Raw genomic sequence first — 6499 nt, 5'->3', positions numbered from 1 at the left:
CACATGGTCTTGGATATCTCTCCCAGCCACAAGACCCATTTGAGCCCTGGTTTCACAGTCCTTGCTCTTCTCAGTGTCAGATCCATCTATGCAGAGGGACAACAGATCCCACCAGCCTCCAAGTTTGGAGAGCTTTGGTCTCCTTGAGAGGCAAGGGTTTAGTTAGAGCTCTCAGCATCCACCTAGCTCTCTGCAGAGAAGTTCCTGCCAGTTTAAACCCCTGCTCTTTCTGCATCCTTCCCCCCATCTCCCACCTCTCCTGTGCTCTGGGACTCGGAGGATGGGTATTCCTTGAGACAGGCACTGAGCTGGTGCTGCCTCTCACTGCCTGAGTGCTGCTGGCTTGCCTCCCTCACTGAGGGCTGGAAGCAGCCCTAGCAAACCACTCCAGCCAAACTGGACAGGTTACAGGCAGTCCCAGTCCATGCCGAGAGTGAGACAGGGTAGGTCCCTAAGTCCCAAGCAGGTGTTGGAGGCCAGATGGGAGGACAGGTGACACCAGGACAGCCCTGCTACTGAGGGCATGGCTGCTAGTCTGCAGGTAGGTGAGAGGGGGCAGAGCTGCTCTCACTTAGCACTGTGGAGCCCATGCTGTCCTCACCTGGCAGAAACCTGGGAACAGAGTCAGAATGTTCCCAAGCTTGCCTGATAGCCCATGGGGCTTTCTCAGCCTGTTTCACTGCGCAAACCTGTGGAATTTAAAAGCAAACTCTGCCTGCTGGAGTAAGGTATTTAAGAAACCAGCGGTGAAGAGGATAGAAGACAACACTAAGGGTTTATAAGTAAAATGCATATTTTGATTTAGATGTAGGAACTTGGAGGCAGGGCAAAGTGGAGAGAGGTGAGTAAAGGGTTACAAGATGATGGATGTATGGAACAAATTAAACTTATCTGAGATGCATCCAACACTTGAGTTAAATCCACATGGTCTTTCTGCATGAAAATATCTCCTGAATTATAAATGATAAGGAGGGCTCACATCTTGATCCCTAAGTATATCATTTGTGTCTTTTAAATCTAAGTCAGTTGAAGAGTTGAACACTGCGAGCCAAATTCTATTTAATTTATTCAGCAACACATCTGTGTGAAATATAGTCCAATTACAGGCACTAGGTTACTTTGCCATGGCTGCAGCCATTTGGCTTTTATTTCCAGCAGGCTGTAATTAAATTATCGCAATGCAGAAGCAGACAAGTTTCCCTTATACGTGACTGCAATTAAAGACATGCAATCACAACATTTTTTAAAGTGACTCCAATCAATTGGTTACAGTAAAGAATACCATGTAATAAAGCAGTAACTCCACCATTAAGACTGAAAGAGGGTTTCTATTTCAATAATCTAGTTCCCTTCTAGTACAAGTTCTGCTTTTGGATAATTTATTTAAAGTTCATTATGTGTCTACAGCATATATCATTTGCCCTCAGCCTGGGCTGCAGAAGTGCCATTATGGCCAATTACTTAGTGTGATAAAATCTGCCACAGTACAAACTGTTCCTTAATTAGATTTAAGTTTTGTCTAAATTCTATTTGTAATTCAGACAGCAAAACAACAAGGCCAACAGCAAAGACTCAGTGTCTTCTTCCTTTGGTCCCTGTTGTAACCTGTTGTAACCTTAGGGCAGTTCAGAACTGACACCCCACACCCACATGCTTTTCTTGCAATGCTTGTGCCCATTTTGTGTTTCTGTAACCAGTGCAGGGCCTGGGATGTGGTCTGGCCTCTGAGGGAGTTCCTTGACCTGCATCCAGCCATGACATAGAGCACATGGATAGCAAAGGCTCCAAAAGCCCCTGAGGGCAAGTGGCCACCAGCAGGGACCGCACAGAGTGCCACTGATGTGCTTTTTGGTGATCACAGGCATTTACCCTCTGGCCTACACGGTTTGCTACTGTGAGATACAAAGCTGTGTTTCGTGTCAGGTACACACAGGCAGCATGTGTGCTTATGATTGTGATATGTATGGAAACTGATCATAGGACAATTAAAGGATGAATTCCAAAAAAAAAATAACTGAGGGAGTAAAGCATGGAAGAAGGCCTTTGAACTTATCCTTTGTTTGCAATTAACTTTTATAGCATCTAAAATAAAGCTTTAAGGATGTTGCTACTGGACAGGAACTTTTTGCACGTAGCTAAGGATTAAACAGCTTTGCAATAATAACCTTTTGAAGTATAATTTTAGAATATTGCTTGTAGTAAGGAACTTTGAAAATATAAGTTTAGAATATATGTAAAGGAAATATGCTTATCTCAACACCTTAGCAAAACAGTAAAAAGCAGCTTGAGAAAGGAAGATGAACATCAACCCAAGGATTGATAGCTTCGACCAAGGGAAGCTGGACATCACTGCTATGAGATTTATAGTCTTTGCAATTAAAAGGTGGGCCCACATCTGGAGTCTGGACCGCACCTGCTGGAAGACCTCTTTCTTCTTTCGGAAGTCGGACCCCACCATCTGGGAATACTCCTTTCTGGGGTACATCCTGAGAAAACTAACTCACAATAGTGTATAGAATTGTGACGTAAAAATTAGGAATAGAAACTGCTGAGAAAAGCTTATGTATGCCCCTATAAATATCTGTACGCCCCAACCATCGGTGTGCAGTTGGAGGGAAAACTTCCCCCACTGTACCCAGCGCTGTTTTGCTCATACTTTACCACCTTAATTAATAAATTGATTGCTGCTTGAATATTGGCCTAGTCAAGCTTCTTATTTTTAACACTACAACAGCATGCTGGTTGGTGGTGAGCAAGCTACTGACAGAATGAAATTCTCCCAGAACCACAAAGAAAGTGGTGTGGGGAGCAGCTCCCAGCCCTGGGATGGGCACAGCCCTGGTGCTCCCAGCGTGAGAGAGCACAGCACAGCCTATGCAGGGTGCAGCTGCTGCTGCCAGCGTGGTTAACCATTAGCCACAGCAGAGACTTCAGTTTTGTTTGGGAATGATGGCATTGCTTCACAACTGTGAACTAGGACCCCTGGATTTATCCAAACTACTCCTGCACCATCCCCAGCCATAAAAAGGGGTTTAAAACTGTTTTGCTCTTTAAACACCATTGCCAGTGTTTGGCATACATCTTTTCAAGCTCCAGCTTCAGTTTTCAAAGTATTTTAAATATGTTTGAACCAAATGTTCTATACAAGTTTGAATCCAAATCCTGCAACCTTTTTCTGTGTGATCTCACAAGTGAGGGTAGAAGCTACAGCAAGAAAATTCAGAGTGAAACAAGAAACAGAAGCAGTGATTCAGTAGGATCTATTTTAACAGATCCAGGCCACAGTAATTTGAGGACAGGCATCATCCTATAAGAAGCTGCATTCCTCTGGAAAAAAAATTATGCTAGATGTATTAATTTTCTTCCAGCAGAATATTTGCTCCATTTTAGAAGAGGGCATTTCTTCACAGAAAATGTATTTACTGAATGCCATGTTAACTAATGGCGCTGATGCTATGTGCATCAGTGACTGTCTATTTTCTGCTGTAGAGACTATACCAGGCTGTCTTTATGTTCCTCGAATCCTGCTCATGTCCCATATTGTATCTTGCAATTGGCTGCTTTACAAAAGTGGATGAATTTATTTGGATGTTTCAGAAAGTTTCTATCTAAGACTAATGTCAAAGCACCATTTAAACATTTTACTGGGATGGAAATTTACATAGCAGCTAACGACAATCCTAAAAATAACTTATTTCTTGGCAACATCAATCTTGTTAATGAACTAAATTAATGAAATATTTCTCTATCAGTGGTTTCCAAGAAGCAAGAAGAAAAATATAAAAATATTAACCAACCCCAGTAGCAAAAAGAATGTGAAACACTTCAGTATCCACCTTTTGTTTTTTGGGGTTTGTTTTGTTTTGCTATGGGGGTTTTTTTTGTGTTTTTTTGTTGTTTTTTTGTGGTTTTTTTTTTTTTGGGGGTGTTTTTTTTGGGGTTTTTTTGTTTTTTGGTTTTTTTTTGTTTGTTTTTGGGTGGTTTTTTTTTGTTTTTTTGTTTTTTTTTTGTTTTTTTTTTTTGTTTTTTGGTTTTTTTTGTTTTGTTTTGTTTTGTTTTTGGTTTTTGTTTTTTTTTTTTACTTAACCAACAGGGCTGCAAATGCCTTTTATGGAACAGTTATGTTCTGGAATTTACCCTCTATACTTTTGGTCAGTAGCACAATGCAGCTAATCTGTCCTTCTCCATTTGACCCCTGATGAGAGCAGAAAGTGAACATTGTATATCAGGGGACACACATCCAACACTATGGGCCTGGGAATCCCTTATATTACAGCTTTATTGTGCCTCTGTAGTATGTATTGTGCCTTGTGCCTTCCTGAAATATGCATTTTAAAATAAACTTGGATCTATATAGATATGATAAAGGCTTCTAGATCAAGATCAGTTCTTATCAACACAGCAAGGTCTTTCCTTATTCATAAAAGTCACTTTAATAGAAGCACTGATGAGCAGCTGAAAGGAAAGACCTGATTATAAATTGTTTTTAATGAGATGTGAGGAGTCTTATCTGTCAGTGAACACTAAACATTTCTCTCTTCCTTAACAGCTAAGGAGAAAACATGAACACAACAAATGACAACTTAGCCAACTCCATCACCCAGCAAGACACTGAAGGTGATTTTCCCAAATGCACTGTGTGGAAGCTGGTCTGAAGACTTTGTACCTCCACATAATGTATAACATGATCTTCCTGCTGGGCTTCCCGGGAAGTTTCACTGTCATTTATGTTTGCAGCTTCAAGATGAGACCTTGAAAGAGCAGCACCATAATCAGGCTGAATATGGCACTCACAGATCTGCTCTACCTCACTGGCCTTCCCTTCCTGATGCACTACTGTGATACTGGGGGGCACTCAATTTTTTGATGAATTCATGTGCAAGTTCATCTGCTTCAGCTTCCACTTCAGATTGTTCTGCAGCATCCTCTTCCTCACCTGCTTCAGTGCCTTCATGGTCACGTTTGACACAATGAATTTCTTCCCCATCCAGAGGAAGTGGTGGACAGTGGTGGCTTGCACAACCATTTGGTTGATGGCACTGGAAGCTGTCAGCCCTCTCAATTTCTTGATCTCTTCAAAAGGGACACAAAACATAAGGTCCTCATGCCTCAACCTTACCAGCTCTGCAAACCTGGGCGCAATCAGGTGGCTGCTGACCAGCCTGGCCTTCTTCTTGCCCTTACTGACAGTGACTCTGTGCTATGTGCTCATCATTTGCACCTCGGCCACTGGCCCCACACATGGGCTTGCTACAAACAAAAAGCTCTAAGACTTGCTGTTGTCCTCTTAGTGGTCTTCTATGTGTACTTCCTTCCCTTCCATGTCTTTTGGATGGCTCTGTTGTCTAAGATTGGAAGAAAAACTTTCCAAACAATATTAGAATTGATAATATGAAGAGCAGTCCTTTAATGAAAGTTTTCATTAAAAGACTGCTCTTCATGTTATTAATTTTAATATTGTTTGGAAAGTTTTTCTTCCAATCTTAGACAACTGCTCAGGTTAATTACAGTTGTGTCCAGTCGGCTGTCACATGGAGAATAAATCCATTCTGCCTACTGTGTTGCTCGGCCACTGGCTCCACTCAACACATGTGGCAACCTATTGCTTTATGTCGTGGTGGGAGACAACTTACAGCAAGTCATGCTCTCTCCTTCAAGGTGTAAATGGAGCAAATACATCCAGGAGCAAGTAGTTCAGGAGCAAAAACTACATGACTAAGTCAGAAATCACATTAAAGTTGTGAAGCTGAAGTAGATTCCAGCAAACCCAGGATGGCTTTGGTGCTCTGAGCTCCTGCAAAAACAATTGTGTTGGTATGAAAGCAAGAATTGCATCTGACTTTGCCCTCTTCCTGCAGCAGAGGACTTGTCAGAAAGCTTTCCTGGAAGCAGCTTTATAAACCCCTCTCCTAGCAACCAAAGAAAGAGGAGGGAAAAGACGAGACTGTAAGCCACCTTGAAGGCAAAATTTAAAACCATCAGCCAGACTGTTCCCAAAGACATTTGGGAAACACAGGGTTCTCTAGCTCTGGGCTTTGCTATCGATTACAGAAACATGGAGAGCTTAGTCTGGACATGAGAACAACTTCCATTGATTTCAGTGTTGCCACTGATGTAGTGCTTTGTTTATTACAGCCTAAGTAAAACACAGCAGATATTGTCACGGTTGCTGAAACCACTGAATTGCATACCTAGAATGTTCCTAGATGAATCAGATATTTTCAGATTGGATGGAAGTTCAATGAACTTCATCATAGGGCACTGAGCGATTTAATGGAGAAATCTCTTGGCCTAGAGGAGGATGGGAAGAAACAAAAAGTATATATATGTGGAAAATGGAGAAAAAATGAATTAAATCATATTAGTCTACAGAAGATCATTATAGATGAGTACCAGGCTGTATGAATCTATCAGATCTATCAGTTGGGTATAATCCCAGATCATTCTGATTTCCTACTACAACAAATTAACAGGCTCGTACATGAAGGATAGGATGATG

General features: G+C 41.6%; 1 pseudogene; it reads left to right on the top strand.

Moving 5' to 3' along the window:
* Nucleotides 1-4562: 4562 nt before the first annotated feature.
* LOC119706138 lies at nt 4563-5744 on the top strand (annotated as a pseudogene).
* Nucleotides 5745-6499: the final 755 nt, after the last annotated feature.

Source organism: Motacilla alba, chromosome 1 (assembly GCF_015832195.1).
Source record: "Motacilla alba alba isolate MOTALB_02 chromosome 1, Motacilla_alba_V1.0_pri, whole genome shotgun sequence".
Classification (NCBI taxonomy): Eukaryota; Metazoa; Chordata; class Aves; order Passeriformes; family Motacillidae; genus Motacilla; species Motacilla alba.
Note: the sequence above shows the minus strand (reverse complement) of the source record. Positions and strands in the feature narration are given on the sequence as shown.